This window comes from Pan paniscus, chromosome 10 (genome assembly GCF_029289425.2).
Source record: "Pan paniscus chromosome 10, NHGRI_mPanPan1-v2.0_pri, whole genome shotgun sequence".
Taxonomy (NCBI): domain Eukaryota; kingdom Metazoa; phylum Chordata; class Mammalia; order Primates; family Hominidae; genus Pan; species Pan paniscus.
Window position 1 is genome coordinate 102,571,334 of NC_073259.2, and position 18,402 is coordinate 102,589,735.

At 42.3% G+C, this 18,402-nt stretch overlaps 1 pseudogene; it reads right to left on the bottom strand.

Annotated features, from left to right (window-relative positions):
- Nucleotides 1–13,421: 13,421 nt before the first annotated feature.
- Nucleotides 13,422–14,867, bottom strand: LOC129393535 (ribosome biogenesis protein NSA2 homolog; annotated as a pseudogene).
- Between the last annotated feature and the right edge of the window lie 3,535 nt (nt 14,868–18,402).

The following is an 18,402-nucleotide window of genomic DNA, read 5'->3' on the forward strand; positions in this document are numbered from 1 at the left end:
GAGCACCATGATACTGTTCACTGGACACCTGGTGGCTCAGGTGTGTAGGAGACAGCGGCAGTGTCTGCAGTGGCACATTGAGGCTACAGGAAGAGGCCATGCTGCCTGACCCAGGAGGCCACTCCCTCAAAGGCTCCAGCAGCCACCAGAAATAGGAGAGACTTGTCTTGCTCAGACACAGGATCCTCATGCGTATCTGGGCCACAGCCCAAGGTACTGACAGTCTAGCTCTCCAATCTTCCCATGTGCACACCTAGGTACCTCCGAGGGCATATGACTGTGTCATACCTGGTTCTCAGGCGTTCATTTCCTCATAGATTGTGTTTTTCAGGGTGATATTTGCCTGGCATGCAACCTTCTACGTGGTGATCCAGGGGCCCGGACGCTTCCATTCTGCTGTGACTGTGCCCTCCTTTAGGGTCTCTAGGACCTCTGAGTCCTCTGCATTCAGCCTGCAGATGGAGAAAGAGTGGAGAAGATATGCCCTTGTCTTAAGCTCCTTGGCTATTTATTGAGAACATAGCCCCTTTCAGGTGCAAAGCAGGAGCTGAGAAATACTGCCTCCAGCTGGGCTACTGTTTCCAGCATCAGCTGTCCTCTGCAGTGAGAGTGTCAGGAATCTTCACCTCTGCTTCATGGACCAAGAACCACTGTGTCCCATACCACCCTGGGAATGATCCCCCTTTTCTTGCAGAACAACTAAGCTGCCTCCTCCACCCTTTATAAGGGAAACTCTTAATGATTTCCTACCTATGCATACTGTAGCTGGTAAGTCTCTTCCTCTAGAAAACATAGGGAAAAAGCCACAAGTTGACTCTCAAAGCAAGACTCCCCTTCTGTTTTCTATGGTACCTGAACATTGGAAATAGTCTAGAAGGATGCCATTGCTAGACACTAGGAACACAGACTCGGAAGGTAGGGTTAGGTGAAGAGTTTCATCTTTTACTTTACACCATTCTGTATATTTGGTTTAAACACTAATGAGCAAAAGAAGTATTAGGCAGCATAGCTATTTATATGAAATTCGAGAATAGGCCAAACAAATTGATTGTGATAAAAATCAGAATAGTGGCTATCTCTGGGGAGGAAATGGGTTTTGACTGGGAAGAGGCAGGAAATGTTCTCCATCTCAGTGTGAGTGATGGCTACACAGGTGTCCACACAGGTAATTAACCATGGTCTACACTTAAAATTAGCACAGTTCATGTTCTTTGGCATATATACATTATACCTCAATTTAAATATATATATATATATATTAGTTTAAAAATTCCCTGCCCTAATTTACCCCCTGTGTTAGTGTGTTTGCATTGCTATAAAGGAATTCCTGAGGCTGGGTAAGTTATAAAGGAAAGAGGTTTATTTGGCTTACAGTTCTGCAGGCTGGATAAGGAGCATGGTGCCAGCATCTGCTTCTGGTGAGGGCCTCAGGAAGCTTACAATCATGGTGGAAGGTGAAGGGAAACCAGAGCATTACATGGCAAGAGAGGGAGCAAGAGAGTGAGGGAGCAGGTGCCAGCCTTTTTTAAACAATCAGATCTTTTTTTTTTTTTTTTTTGGGATGGGGTCTTGCTTTGTCACCCAGGCTGGAGTGCAGTAGTGCGATCTTGGCTCACTGCAGCCTTTGCCTCCCGGGTTCCAGTGATACTCCTGCCTCAGCCTCACAGGTAGCTGGGATTACAGGCATGCGCCAACACGCCCAGCTAATTTTCTTTTCTTTTTTGGGGGCGGGGGATGAAGTCTCGCTCTGTAGCCCAGGCTGGAGTGCAGTGGCATGATCTTGGCTCACTACAACCTCCACCTCCTGGGTCCCGGTTCAAGCAATTCTCCTACCTCAGCCTCCCAGGTAGCTGGGATTACAGGCACACACCACCATGCCCAGCTAATTTTTGTATTTTCAGTAGAGATGGCGTTTCACCATGTTGGCCAGGCTGGTCTTGAACTCCTGATCTCATGATCCACCCGCCTCGGCCTCCCAAAGTGCTGGGATTACAGGCGTGAGCCACCGTGCCTGGCCTTAAACAACCGAATCTTGCATGAACTCATAGAGTGAGAACTCACTGAAGGACAGCACCAAGCCACTCATGAGGGATCTGCCCCCGTGAGCCAAACACCTCCCACTAGGCTCACCTCCAACATTGGAGGCCCACATTTCAACTTGAGATTTGGAGGGGACAAAACAACCAAACCATATCCCCCCCAAACTTTTAGTGGCCCCTTTTTAAGAATCCTGTTGGAGACATTGACGATGACAGGCAAAGTGTTTCCCTCCCCTTCCACCCCCATAAATTAAACTCTGCCTTGGGTCCATTAGATGTCCCTGCAGTTGCAGAAAACTATACAGAAAGGAGCAGGCCCAACATGGTCTCAAAGAGCCCCAAGTTATCACTGAAAAGAAGTGTGATGTAATAGAAAGAACTCGAACTTGGGAGTCAGCCAGCTCCGTGTTCAAATTCCAGATCTGCCCCTTAGCTGCAAGATCTAGGCAAGTGACTTAAGCTTTCTGAGCTTCTGTTTCCTCCTTATAAAGTCACTTTCATGTGGTTGAGGTAAGAGGTGAATGAAATACTTCTGCCTCAAATACTCCTTGATGAGGTGATATAGTTTGGATCTGTGTCCCCGCCCAAATCTCATATCAAATTGCAATCCCCAATGTTGGAGGTAGAGCCTGGTGAGAGAGAATTGGATCATGGGGCTGTGTTTCTCATGAATAGTTTAGCATCATCCCTGTTGATTCTGTTCTCATGATAGTGAGTGAGTTCGCCTGAAATCTGGTTGTTTAAAAGTGTGTAGCACCTCCCCTCTCTCTCTCTTGCCTGTGCTCCTGCCATGTAAGACACCTGCTGCTCCTTTGCCTTCTGCCATGACTGAAAGCTTCCTGAGGCCTCCCCCAAAGCAGAAGCTGCTATCCTTCCTGTACAGCCTGCAGAACCGTGAGCCAATAAAACCCCTTTTCTTTATAAATGACCCAGTTTCAGGTATTTCTTTATAGCAACATGAGAACGAACTAATACAGAAAAATGAGGGATGGATCTGATGTGAGCAATGCATATTTGAGATCGACCACGTCCAGCCCTTGCTCTGTGCATGGCGTGAAGAAGGAGGGGCTCGCGTTTCCTGCCCTTCCACAGCCATCAGCAGGGAAGACAAAGTGGCCAAGAGATGCTCACTTCTCTATGGAAGTGTCAGCTGCCCCATGACCAGTGATGTCTTTGCCAAGTGATAAGTCACCGAGCTGGAAGTGGCTGAGCAGAATAGTGCTAAGAGCTAAGAGTGCTAAGCAGAGTCAGTCAATCCTTGTGACACCCCAGCTTCCCCATTCAGTCACTAAGAGACCCAAGGTAAAGATTCTGCCTCCCTGTGCTTTAGCCTCTTTACCTGTAAGGTGAGAACAGCAAGACCACCGACAAAATACACTAATACCCTTAAAGAATTTTGGACTTGGCACAGAGTCAGAGCTCCACAGGAGCTTCACAATAAGGCCACTGCTTTTTGCAAACATCTCCCTTGTCATCCTGACATTGCAAAGGCCACCTGTTGGCTGTGGCCTCTCCCTTCCCTGTCTCTGTCATAGGCCTTTTTCTGTTCTGTCTGCGGTAGCTTCGCCACAGCCTTAGCCATAGCAGCAGTTGTTTGTTTTGTTTGTTTTTATTGTTTGACCAACATCTACCCAATCCCCCCATCCCCTAGCCCCTGTAACTACCATTCCACTCTCTGCTTCTATGAGTTCAACTTTTTTTTCAGATTCTACATATAACTGAGATCTTGCAGTATTTGTCTTTCTATGCCTGGCTTATTTCACTTAACATAATGTCCTCTAGGTTTATTCATGTTGTTGCAAATGACAAGATTTCCTTCTTTTCTTTACAGCTGAATGTTATTCCACTGTGTATACATGCCACCTTCTCTTTATTCATTTATCCATTGATGAACACTTAGGTCGTTTGCATACATTGTGACTATTGTGAATCGTGCTTCAATGAACATGGGAGATATCTCTTTGACATATTGATTTCACTTCCCTTGGATATGTACTCAAAAGTGGGATTGCTGGAATCATATGGTAGTTCTATTTTTAATTTTTTTCAGGAATCTCCATACTATTTTCCATAATGGTTGTACTAATTTACATTCCCACCAACAGTGTACAAGGGTTCCCCTTTCTCCAACACTTGTTATCTTTTGTTTTTTTGATAATAGCCATTCTAACAGGTGCAAAGTATGGTTTTAATCTGCATGTGCCTGATGATTCGTGATACTGAGCATTTTTTCATATACCTGTTGGCCATGCCAGCAGTTTCCCAGTTACTTCCTACTGCCTGTAATTTTTCCTTTTCTAGCTATTATCACATATTTCTTCAGTTCATAAATATAGCATTAAAAAAATCATGGGCTCCTTTCCTCTCCCATCTGGCACCGCTGTGATGTGTCCCCCAAGGAACTGGAGTCTAGGCCCGAATGCAGTCTAGGATAAGGAATAGGAAAATGAATTATTTTGTTATAACCTTTTACTTGATGCAGTTTTTGGAGAGGAAGCTTGTCACTTTCTGCTTCCTGCAGCTCTGTGTCAGGGCTGTGATTTCAGGCCTTTTTAAGGCTGCAAATAGGCTTGACCCATCTGGCAAATCTCAAAGTCAACTTTCCCTATAGTGTGCCAGCACTCTGAACTGGAGTTATTTAAATTCAACCTTCTGCCTGACCTGGAGGAGAAAAAATAAATAGCAGAGTGTTGCTTTACGGGTTCAAACTAAGACCCCAATGCTGAGGATGAGATGATGTAAACAGGAGGGCCTGGGAGAGGAGATGTATTTTCTCCCAGGTCATTTGCACATTGTTTAATGTGCCAGAAGAAATAATTTGGAAGAACCTTTTGAACCTGAAAGAATGTCCCCAAAGTAAATGGGTATTTTTAAAAACTCTGTATGGCCTTCTCCTCATTTAAAATTTCACTGCTCTCTGGGAGGCAGAAAAAATCTTTTACCCATCCTGTATCTTCTTTTTTCTTCCTTGCTGTCAAAATCAAACTCCCATTATAGAGTTTGAAAATGCCATATATTTGCTTCCTCCACCTCTCTTGCAGCCCAGCATGGGCATGTAACCTAATTTCAGGCAATGGAATTTGGAGAAATCTGATACCAGGGCTTCTAAGGAAGGTTTCTCTCCTAATAAATAAGAAGCCCATGGAAAGCCTTCCCTTCTTATTTGTTGAACAGGTGGCTGCCTGTAACGTCCCAGGCACATCTTGTCTCCATCCTTTCTCTTAAATGTGGGAAACTTCTTCTGGGGTCAGGCCTACCTGACCCTGTGCCCACTCTTAGAAATCTCAGCCACTCACATGGCTTTATCTGTGTGATATTGTGAAATATCTATTTGGTCTTCATCCAGCTTCTAAAATCCTTGAAATCTCCAGAATGGTAACAGTGTCTTTTGCATAAGAAGATGGCTTCAGGATGAGGGCTGCTCACCAGAAAAACCAAGGCATGAATAAAGGGTTGGAACTTTCAACCTTACATCCTGACTTGCAGAAAGCGGCTGAAGGTGGAGGTTGATCACCAATAGCCAATAATGTAATCAATCATGCCTATGTAATGAAGCCTCCATAAAAACCCAAAAGGACAGGTTTCAGATGAGCTTCCAGATAGTTAAGCATGTGGAGGTTCCTGGAGAGGGCATGGAAGTTCCATGCCCCTTCCCCCATAACTTCCCCTATGCAACTCTTCCATTTGACTGTTCATCTGTACCCTTTGCAATATCCTTCATACTAAACTGAGAAATGTAAGTGTATTTGTCTGTTCTCATGCTGCTAATAAAGACATACCCAAGACTGGGTAATTTATAAAGAAAAAGAGGTTTAATGGACTCAGAGTTCCACATGGCTGGGGAGGCCTCACAATCATGACAGAAGACGAAGGAGGAGCAAGGACACGTCTTACATGGCAGCAGGCAAGAGAGTGTGTGCAGGAGAGCTCCCCTTTATCAAACCATCAGATCTCATGAGACTTATTCACTGTCATGAGAACAGCATGAGAAAGACCTGCCCCCATGATTCAATTTCCTTGTACCAGGTCCCTCCTACCACACGTGGGGATTATAGGAGTGACAATTCAAAATGAGATTTGGGTGGGGGACACAGCCAAACCATATTAGTAAGTAAGCATTTCCTTGAGTTCTATGAGCAGCTCTAGCAATTCAATTGAACCCTAGGAGGGGGCTGTAGGAACCCCAATTTATAGCCACCCAGTCTAAAGCACAGGTCACAGTCTGAGGCTTGCAACTGGCATCTGAAGTGGGGGGCGATCTTGCGGGACTGAGCCCTCAATCCCTGGGACCTGATGCCATCTCAGGTAGATAGTGTCAGATCTGCAAATGTGTTGATAACAGAGTATGCTTATTTCAGTAATTCAGCAAACATTTACTGAGCACCTACTTTATGCCATGTTCTAAAAGCGAGGACAAGATAGGCAAGGTCTCTACATCCATTAAACTTACAATCTAATAGGCTTCTAGCACAATAACTGTCTCCACTTGGCTTTTCTGTTTGGTGTCCTAACTATTCCTGACATAACACATCTAAAGTTAAACTCACTCTCTTTTCTCCGAAACTGACTTCTCTATTTCTGGTCATGGATCCCAGGTTCAAAATCATGACATCATCTTTGTCTCTTCATTCACCCTTGTTGGAAGCATACCTCATTTCTATTTAGTCATTAAGTCTACTCCCAATAAGTGCCAGGAGCTGGAGCTACAAAGATACATAATGGTCCCTGATACATACACATATAATCACAATACAGAGTAAGATGTGCAACAATAGAGGTCCATGGTAGATGAGAGGGGAAAGTGTCTCAATTCTTGAGAAAGCCAGGAAAGGAGAAAACGAGGAGAGTAAGAAGAGACAAAACTGAAAATAGAATCTTGGAAAATACTAATATTTACAGGGTTGAACAGTGTCAGATGGGCAGAGAAGTCAGGTTATGATAAGGCCTGAAAATGTCTTGTGGTTTTGTAAACTAGGAGGTGATCTTGGTGAGAACAGTTTCAGTGGAGTGGCGGGTTAGCCACTCCAAGAATGAATGGAAGATAGTGAGGAGGACTGGTTTAACATTTCTAGCATCTATTCTTCCTTCTGGGAACATTGTCTTGAGTTTCCTTTGGGGCCACCCCTTTCCCTCTCTAACCATGCTCGGGTGGAGCTGGCCCCACCACTAGATCCAGGGCCCAGCCAACAAAATCACCACATATCCATGCCCATTGGAGATTTGTTCAGGGGTGGAATCATGACCAAGACTGGGCCAATGAGAAATCCATTGCTGGAACTCTCAGGAAACAGGTGCTCTTGTTCTACACCAGTTTGAAGCTCAGGATCTCACCTTGTCAGAGCTGGAGTATTGCATCAGTCCTTTTACTAGTCTCCTTGTCTTCGAATTCTTCATATCAACCAAAGCTTCCAAGCTCTTCTTTTCAACACTGCTTTTACATTATTCAAAAACTATTGAGCACCCACCATTAAATTCATGGCACTTAGTGCTTCATATTTCATTATCTGGAGCAAGTCTACCTTTCCTTGTACCTCCCTGTCATCAAAGCTTTACATATCTTTCCTACTCCTGGACTGCCTACCCGTTTCCTTTCTACTATTTAAATCCATCTCATCTTTCAATGTCCTAGCTCAAACGTCATCTTCCTCCATCTGGTACCAGTATCACTTGACAGCAATTTTTGGAAAATATGATTTATTGTCTAGTTTTATTACCTCTCATTTTACATCTTTAGTTTTTTTCTCTCCCAATTACCTTGCAGGAAATATGAAGGCAACAGCCATGTCATAATTATTGGTATACTGTGAGGCATTGATAACAGAGCTCTGTACAGCCGACACTCAAAATTTTCACAGAATAATGAATAGACATTTTCGGTTCAGCAGCAGGTGGCAAGAAATGGAGATTAATGTAAAGCTACAATTTATATGATGAGAAGAGATGTGGTCAGCAGTGAAGAGAGGGGAAAAAAATTTAATGGATGCAAATAGTCTGGTCAAGAAGATAGAGCTAGGAGCATTGTAAGTGGAAAATTTTTGTGCAAAGTCAAACTTGACAAGGCAAGGAGATAAACCCAAAACAACAGGATGGGGGCCACAGGGACAAGCTCTGAAAATGCTGGAGTGTCTGTGATCCAAAGGGTGGTGAGAAGCGCAAAGAGAAGCTAAGTGACTTCAAGGATCAGCATAGCCAGTGACTTCAGCAGCAAGGACTCACATGACTCAGAGCAGGAAGAGGTTGTGAGGACCCTGGGAGATGGCACTTACTGGACAAATAGTACTTACATTTTATCACTCTCTTTAACTCCCTCCAAAGCTCGTCTAGAAGAATGAAGAAAAGCTGGGTGTGGTGGCGCGTGCCTGTTGTCCCAGCTACTTGGGAGGCTGAGGCGGGAGGACCACTTGAGCCCAGGAGTTCTGGGCAGTAGTGCGCTGTGCTGATCTGGTGTCTGCACTAACTTTGGCATCGATATGGTGACCTCCCAGGAGCAGAAGACCAGCAGGTTGCCTAAGGAGGGGTGAACCAGCCCCAGTCAGAAACAGAGCAGATCAAAACTCCTGTACTGATCAGTAGTGGGATCACGCCTGTGAATAGCCTGGGTAACATAGCCACGTCCCATCTCTAAAAAAGAAAAGAATTTTTTGGCCGGGCGCGGTGGCTCACGCCTGTAATCCCAGCACTTTGGGAGGCCGAGGTGGGTGGAACACAAGGTCAGGAGTTTGAGACCAGCCTGGCCAATATGGTGAAACTCCGTCCCTACTAAAAATACAAAAAATAGCCAGGTGTGGTGGTGTGCACCTGTAGTCCCAGCTACTCTGGAGGCTGAGGCAGAAGAATCGCTTGAACCCAGGAGGCGGAGGTTGCAGTGAGCTGAGATCATACCACTGCATTCCAGCCTGGGTGACAGAGCAAGACTCCATCTCAAAACAAAAAAAAGAAAAGAAAAGAAAAGAAAAGAAACGAATTTTAATTTATTAAAAAAAAAAAAGAATGAAGATAAGCTCTCAGAAATGACTTCCCCAGGGATGTGGAATGGTGATGAGAAACCACTGTTGACAAGGTCCCAGGAGACACCCACGTTGCAATTCCCATGGTCATCTCCAGTCTTCACCTTCCTTGGTGATCTCTCTTCCTGAAACATTCTCTGTCCTGGGCCTCTGGGACACCCCCTTTCATAGTTCTGCTCCTAAGGAACTGTTCCCTCCTCCTCAATCTCTTCTATTGGATCTTTTTATCTTCCTGGCTTTTGAGCACCAGAGGGTCCCAGAGCTTCATTCTCAGGCTCTTTTTGTCTAGATTTGCAGTCAGGTACTGGGGGGAGTCTCATCCAGATTCAGAGCTTGAAATACCTTTTATGAGTTGATGATATCCAGTTTTGTATCTCAAGCCATAACCTCTCTCTTCTCCCTTAAATTCTAGAATCATAGATCTACTGTCCATTCTATATCTCCACCTGGATGACTAATCATCATTCCAAGCTTGACAGTTCAGAAGTGGGCTTTTACCCCTCTCCCATCCCACCACTGAACTCTACTGTGCTTCCATTCTTGGCCATTTCTGTAAATTACTACGCCACTCTAACAGCTGTCAGGCCAAACTCTTTGAATCAACCTCGTCTGTACTCTTTCTCATACCTGACATCCAATCCATTAGCAAATTTGGTCAGCGTTGCCTTAAAAATATATCTTGACTCTGAAATGTGTCTCTTCACTGCCACCATTACCACCCTAGTCCAGTCTAGTCTCATTTCTGACCTGGACTATAATCATGATCTTTTAATTGGTCTTTGCGCTTTCACCTTTGTGGTCGCCTCCAGTCTCTTCCCACAGAGCAGCCAGAGTTATCCCCCTGAAGTGTGAGTAAAGTCTCATTACTCATCAGCTCAAAACCCTCTGTATTAGTTAGGGCTCTCCAGAGAGACAGAGCAATGGGATATATATAGATGTAGATACATGAGAGGGGACTTACGAGGAGAATTGGTTCATGTTATTATAGAGGCTAAGTTCCACTACAGACGGTCTGCAAACTGGAGGCCCTGGGATGCCAGCAGTGTGACTCAGTCCAAGTCTGAAAGCCTTAGAACTAGGGAAGACAATGGTGTAATTGTCAGTCCAAGGCTGAAGCCCTGTGAACCTGGAATGGCTGCTGATGTACATGCTGGAATATCCTAAGACCAGAGAGTCTGGGATTCTGATGTCCAAAGGCAGGAGGAGAAGAGTGTATCCAGCTCCAGGAGAGAGAATGAGAGACAAATTCCCTTTTCCTAGGATCGTGTTCTATCTGGGCCCTCAGCCAGTTGGATGGTGCCCACCCACATGGAGGGCAGATCTTCCCGACTTAGTCCACTGAGACTCACATGCCAATCTGCTCTAGAAACATCCTCGAAGACACACCCCAAAATAATGTTTTGCCACTTCTCTAGGTATTCCTTAATCCAGTCAAGTCGACACTCTAAATTAACCTTCACGTCCTCCGATAAAAGTCTGACACATGTTACTTCATGGATGATACCTTGAAGACATTAACCTTCAAAACTAAGTGAAATAAGCCAGACATCAAAGGATAAATAGTATATGAGTCCACTTAAATGAAATACCTAGAATAGTCAAACTTATAGAGGCAGAAAGTAACATAGTATTTACCAGGGGCTGCCTGGAGGGGAGAATGGGAGTTACTGTTGAATTGGTACAAAGCTTCATTTTGGGATGACGAAAAAGTTCTGGAGATGGATAGTGGTTACAGTTGCATAATAATGTGCTTAATGGCACTAAACTGAACACCGTATACTTAAAATAATTAAAATGGTAAGTTTGGCCAGGCACGGTGGCTCACGCCTGTAATCCCAGCACTTTGGGAGGCCGAGGTGGGCGGATCAAAAGGTCAAGAGATGGAGAGCATCCTGGCCAACATGGTGAAACCCCGTCTCTACCAAAAATACAAAAATTAGCTGGGTGTGGTGGCACGTGCCTATAGTCCCAGCTACTCAAGAGGCTGAGGTAGGAGAATGGCTTGAACCCGGGAGGCGGAGGTTGCAGTGAGCCGCCGAGATCGCGCCACTGCACTCCAGCCTGGTGACAGAGTGAGACTCTGTCAAAAAAAATTTTTTTTAAAAGGTAAATTTAAAGTTATATATATATTATCAAAATTTAAAAACAAACAAAAAAATCTGTAATGGCTTTCCCTCTCACTCAGGGTCAAATCCAAAGTCCTCACGAAGGCCTTTTAGGCCCTGCATCCTTGGACCTCTGCCACCCCTCAACCTCCGCTTCCACCACTCTCTGCCCCTACCATACCACTCTGCTGCAGCCACACTGACCTTGCGATTCCCCAGACAAGTCAAGGACACTCCCGCTCAAACATGCCTAGCACTGTCCTGCCTTAGGCCTTTTCATTGGCTGTTCTTTCTGCCTGAAGTATTTTTCCCCCTAGAAGTTTGCATGCTTATCTCTTTTACTTTATTTAGTTCTCTACTCAAAAGTCACTGTTAGAGCAGTCATTCCATAGCTAACATAGCACCTCATAACCCCTCCATTGTTCACAATCCCTTACCCAGATTTATGCTTTAAAGCACTTATCACAGACTGACTCTTTTTTCCATTCACTCAGTTATTGTCACATTCTCCCCATTAGAATGTAAGCTCTCTGAGAACAAGGATGTTGTTTGTTCCACTGATAGATCCTAGTTTCCTAGAACCATACCTAGCATACAGTAGGCACTCAATAAGTATTTTTCTTGAATGAATAAATGAATGAATGACTATTCTTAGCAAGTGCCAAAAGATAGTATCTGTATTAGTCTGTTCTTGTGTTACTATAAATACCTGAGGCTGGGCAATTTATGAAGAAAAGAGGTTTAGTTCTGCAGGATGTACAGGAAGTATGGTGCCAGCATCTGCTCAGCTTCCAGTGAGGCCTCAAAGAGCTTTTACTCATGGCAGAAGGCAAAGAAGGAGCAGGCACATCACATAGTGAGAGAGGGAGCAAGAGCGGTGGCGGGGTATAGGAGATGCCAAGCTCTTTAAACAATCAGTTCTCATGTCAACTACCAGAGAGAGAACTCACTCATTATCATGGGGATGGCACCAAACCATCCATGAGGGATCAGCCCCCATGATCCAATACCTCCTACCAGACCCCACTTTCAACACTGGGGATTACATTTCAACATAAGATCTGGAAGGGACAAGCATCCAAGCCATATCAGTAACCCAAAAGACTGTTTAGGTAACTGCCTAATTTCTGGATAAGTAAAAATAATTCTCTTGGAAGAGGCATGCTGAACCCAGTTGCTTTTGTATTTTGTTTTGGGGTTTTGTTTCTTTTACTAATTCTGAAAAACATGTTCATGACAAAAACACAGCTAATACCAAAAAGTAAAGAAAAAAATAAAGGACACTCAATTCCTCAATTACTACTGTAGATATCAGAAGGTTTTATTCAAGTTTTTTAATGTATATTCATTCTTCTTAGCCTGAGGGCTCATAAAAGCAGAGCCTGAGGCAAGGATTACAGCACTGATACTTTAATTGGGAAGTGCAAGCACAGGGTTGAAAGGAGAAGAGAAAAGGCCAGGCGAGACAAGGAAAGATGCAAACATGATTGTGGGATATTGATTTTCAACCCTACTTCAGAACTGGGAAGAAAAGGATGGGAATAAGGGAAATCAAAATGCCACAAAACTCACTGCTTTTATTGAAATTCAGCTATTTTTCTTGAATCAACATTCTCTGGTCAATGCTGACAATTGTGCTAGCTTTCTTCTTGTTGCTTTTATGGTGGAGAGAATTTTTGGAGATCCTTACTCTTCTATTTTTCTCTGACATAACTCACACAGTTTTATGCTTTTTTTTATTACACATGAGCATTTTCCATATCCTTAAGTATTCTCCAAAAAGATAGAGGTTAATGGATGTATATTATCGATATTTATTTAATCATTCTTCTATATTGAACTTTTACATTATCTTCTAGTTTTCTCCTTATAGATAATACCTTGATACATATTCTTTGACCATATCTTGGATTACTTTCTTGTGCTAAATTGATAGCAATGGAACTACTTACTGAATTAAAGACTATGAACATTTTTAAGCTGTCTGAGTTAGGTAGTAATAGAAAGTTAGGTTGATTACAGAGGAGATCTACCAAAAAAACAACAAAAAAGTAAACTGCAAGTAATAGAAAAACTAACAACTAGGATTTATTACTTACATAACCAAGAAATATGAAGGAAGATAGGGAGATATAATCAAGAAATTAGACTTTTTATTTTTTTGCTCCAACTTCTTCAGAATGTTGACTTTTCATCCAGGTACTTATTTGCCTCTTGGCAGCAAATGTCTCCCAGCATCACACTGTCACACAAAATTCAGGAAGACAGGGGTATATGAAGCCAGGACAGTGAGAGAGGCTCTTTACATACCACTCTTTAGGAAAGAAAATGTTTACCAGAAACCCCCCACAGGATAATTCTCCTCAGGGCTTATTTCCAAGTACTGAGTCTTGTGGTCATCATTAACTGTTGGGTAGGCTAGGTAAACAAGTATCTGGTCTTTTCCACATTCAATAGTGAAATTAGACAAGATTTGATATAGGTGTTGAATTGGAACTGTATTAGATAGCAAAAGCCACAACAGTGCTGTGTAACAAACCATCCCAGAACTTAGGTGTAAAAAACAGTAAGCATTTATTTCATGTTCACAGTTTGGATTAATCGAAGCCTGTCTGATCTATGTTGGGTTTGGCTAGCCTTGTCTGTGGGAGGGCTCAGGTCTGTTCTATGTGTGATCATTATTGGGTTTTTTTTTTTAATTTACTTTTTAAATGTTTACAATTTAATAAATCTCTTCATTGCAGACATGTATGGCTGTTTGGTAGTATTCAGAAACATCACAGTAATGGCAGTTTTTTCAATTGGTGTGTAGTCCTCAATAATTATATATAAAATTGCTGTCAAATCAGTAAGACTGCATTTATGCATGCATCATTTTCAGGATTGTTAATAACCTGGGCATAATTTCCCCAAATAACGTTGCCTCCTTGCATCACAAGGCCCAATTCGCTCATATTTACTTCAATGACAGTACCTTTGGTAATAACATCCAAAGTTGTATACAGTGGGGACAAGGGGCTCTTCTTTACACCAAGTATTCGTAGGCAAAAGGTGGCTTTCATTTCAGGATGTGTTACACGGGCTTTCTTGAAATGCAAGCCCATTGGCCTGATGAATCTTTCATATTTAGGTGGTTTTCTTGTAAAGCCATCTCCAACAAAGCAGACTTTAGTAACCATCCTCTTCCATGCCTTCTTCTTTCTCTTTCCTGTTCGAATAACTTTTAATACTTCTGTTTCTCCCTGGGCACGTACTTTAGGCAGAGGGACTTCCCATTTTCCCACTTTCTCTTTTCGTTTCTGTTTAATCCTATTGGAAAGTACTTTAGCTCGAGATTGTTCCTCTCTGCCCAGCAGATAGGCAGGTACTGCTCCCTGTGGAGTCTTTTCATCATTCTTTTGTTTGATGTTTCTCTTTTCATGCATCTTGACAGTCTTTTCATTTGTATTTTCTCAGCATGGCGCTGTTTATGGTAAAGCTTAGCCTTCAGACCAATCATTTTCTTTGCCTTCTTTGAACATTCATGAGCCTCTCGACTTTCCTTCTTTCCCTTTTTCTCATGGTAATCCAAATGGTATCCATAGTGTTTACAGTGTAATTGAATATATTCGTTCTGTGGCATGGTGACAGCCACAGAGCTGCCAGGAGCAGTCCCTGGGGTGCGAAAACGCTCTCCATTTTTGGGTCTCAGAGACCCACAAGCCCATGCCGCACAGGCCGGGACAGGAAAGCATTATTGATTTTGTTTTTACTTTTTATTTTAAAACAAAATATAAATAAAGAAAACAGCTGGGTGTGGTGGCTCACACCTGTAATCCTAGCTACTTGGGAGGCTGAGGCAGGAGAATCACTTGAACCCCAGAGGTGGAGGTTGCAGTGAGCTCAGATAGCAACACTGCACTCCAGCCTGGGTGACAGAACAAGACTCTGTCTCAGAAAGAAAAAGAAAGAAAAGAAAAAAGAAAAAAAAAAGAGAGAGAGAGAGACAGTGTCTCCCTCTGTTGCCCAGGCTGGAGTGCAGGAACACAATCATAGCTCACTATAACCTCAAACTCATAGGCTCATGTGATCCTCTCCTCTTGGCCTCCCAAGTAGGTGGGACTACAGGTGCACACCACTATATCCAGTTATTTTTATTTTTTTATAGGAATGGGGTCTCCCTGTGCTGCTCAGGCTGGTCTCGAACTCTGAGCTCAAACAATCCTCCCACCTCAGCCTTCCAAATAATTAAGATTACAGGTGTGAGCCACCACACCTGGCCTCCGTCATCTACTAGTGGTTACCCAGTAGTATAGTTTATATAGGAAAGTCAGGATAACGCCCAATTCCTTTCCTTTATTTATCCATTTTTTGAAATAATGAATTAATTGTTATCCTTCAAAGGAGACCAATTTTTTATTACTATGAATTCACAAATGTAAATATATTCGATGTATTTCAGTTCATTCCAATTCTTGTCCTTATTGAAGCTAAAATTGTCTGATTTGTGGCCACTACGAATCTCTTCAAGTTGACTCCTGAGTCATTTTGAAATGACCCTAGTAGTTGATAGAGTCCTTGCTATCTGGTATTACAAAATGTTCTAGGTTAAGTTTGTACTTTTTTTGGTTTGTTTTTTGTTTTTTTGGGTTTTTTTTTTTTTTTTTTTTTTTTTTTGAGACAGAGTCTCACTCTGTCACCCAAGCTGGAGTGTAATGGCATGATCTCGGCTCGCTGCAGCCTCTGCCTCCTGGGTTCAAGCGATTCTCCTGCCTCAACCTCCTGGGTAGCTGGGACTACAGGTGTGCACCACCACGCCCAGCTAATTTTCGTATTTTTAGTAGAGACAGGGTTTCACCATGTTGGCAAGGCGGGTCTCGAACTCCTGACTTAAGTGATCCTCCCGCCTTGGCCTCCCAAAGTGCTGGGATTATAAGCGTGAGCCACCATGCCCAGTCTAGTTTGTACTTTTTTTTGCCACAGGTTTGGAATCAGTCATTTATCCAAGAAGCTCTGGTTTTCTTTTAGTGAAAAGTGTAATTTCTTTATCACAAGCTGGGCTCCAGGGATGCCCTATGTTACTTGGTAGACTTGTTAATATATGGGGGCTATTTTAGTAAACAGAACTAGAGAATATATTTTGAAGGTAAAAAACATTTCATGACTTGACAGTGATATTTCTAATTCACACTCAAGTCTACAGTGCTATGCCTTAACATTTTTTTTGTTTGTGTTTCTTATAGAGACAGTGTCTCGCTATGTTGCCCTGGCTGGTCTTGAACTCCTGAGCTCAAATAATCCTCTCGCCTCAGCCTCCCAAAGTGGTAGAATTACAGGCATGAGCCACCATGCCTGGGCCCTTAACTTCTTTTATATTGTCTCTGCAACTCCTTCTTCCACACCAAGAATGCTGGTTCTGGTTCTTAGAACAGGAGAAGTGATGGAATATTCCATAACTGCTCATTTACTTTATCCTACATTACATACAGAAGAGTTTCAAAATAACAATACTTACAATAACCATTACAAATTATGACTACTGACATTTTTTAAAACTTTTTCATACCTTATTCCCACTCTTGCCTCATTTTTTAAAGTTATACTCGATCTACATTGTCAAGGCACATAATCATCACATATTATTCTCTCCCTTTTTACTCTCATTTAGTCTTCATCTACAAGTACCTATATATTTAATACTTACCATCAGTCCTTATACCAGAGACTGTCTAGTCACTTTGGTTGTCCAAAGCTTATCCTGTAACAGGTTCCTCAGGAAGTACGCATAGGAACAATATTCCCTGAGTTTTTGCATGTTCATAACAGCTTCTCTGTGCCCTTTATACTTAAAGAGTTATAAGTCTTTCCTTGAGAGTCCTAAGTGTGCTATTCCATTTTCTTCTGACTCCAAAAGTCTAATAATAATCAAAAAGTCTAATAAAAATCTTCCTTCCCTTATAACCTCATGTTGTTTTTGCCTAGATACTTAAAGATTTTTTTTTCCTTTTTCTTTAAAATCCAGAAATTTTACTAGAATATGTCTTAGTATTGGTCATTCAGGTTCACTATTCTCATATGGAAGTCCCCTTCCATCCTCCCTTCTTCTTTCTTTCTTTCCTTCTTTCCTTCCTTCCTTCCTTCCTTTCCTTCCTCTCTCTCTTTCTCTCTCTTTCTCTTTCTTTCTTGATAAAATCTCACTCTGTTGCCCAGGCTGGAGTGCAGTGGCATGATCTTGGCTCACTGCAACCTCTGCCTCCCAGGTTCAAGCAATTCTCCTGCCTCAGCCTCCCAAGTAGCTGAGATTACAGGCATGCACCACCACACTCAGCTAATTTTCATATCTTTAGGAGAGATGGGGTTTCACCATGTTGGCCAGGTGGGCTCAAACTCTTGACCTCAGAAGATTCACCTGCCTTGGCCTCCCAAAGTGCTAGGATTACAGGCGTGAGCCACCGCGCCCAGCCCATAGTCTCTTTTAATACGTACCTTCAAATCTATTTTATTTAAAATTTCTTTCTCGAATTATAACACTTAATATTTGATTTTCATGCTTTGGTTTTCTTATTCAGACACTTTTGTTATCCATATGTTGGTTCTTTGCCTATATTCATTCAATAGCTGTATTGTTCCTCAATCTTTCTCTCTTTCTTAGCTTCTTTTTGATTTTTTAAATATTTTCCTTATTTTTACCTTCTGTTTCTCTTAAGGCATTGTCTCCTCTGTTTATTTACTGGGTCCCTTATAGTTGAGTCTTCATTTATTTTATTTTTATATTTTTCTTGAGTTCTGTCACTTCACTTCTGAGTTTTCCTAATTCTGATTATGTTGTTCTTTCATGTTTTGTATCATTTTCTTAATGTCTTCCAGCTTATTTTGAAATAGAGCATTATAGTTTTATTTTTCTTTTTAAAGCAAATCTTTCTGATCTGCTTTCATTACCTATAGGGATATTATTTTGCTCTATTCTCATTTTCCTTACAATAACTTTGCATGAGGTTTGACCGCAATACTTTATTGTTGCTTATTTTTATATGGATTTAGGTTTCTTGAGCTTTTAGATTGAGGCTTTGTTCAGAATAACTGTTACAACTTTACAAAATTACCTATTCTGTTGTGTTTCATGTAGTGCAAAAAAAAAAAAAAAAAAAGCAGCTTGCTTTATAAGGTTTCCTGGAGATTCTCATCACTTTTGTCCACCTTCTTTCCTTCATCTCTGTAATGCCTATTCTGTTCAATTTTAATTCTAGTCCCAGTAGTATCTTTAGGGAATGA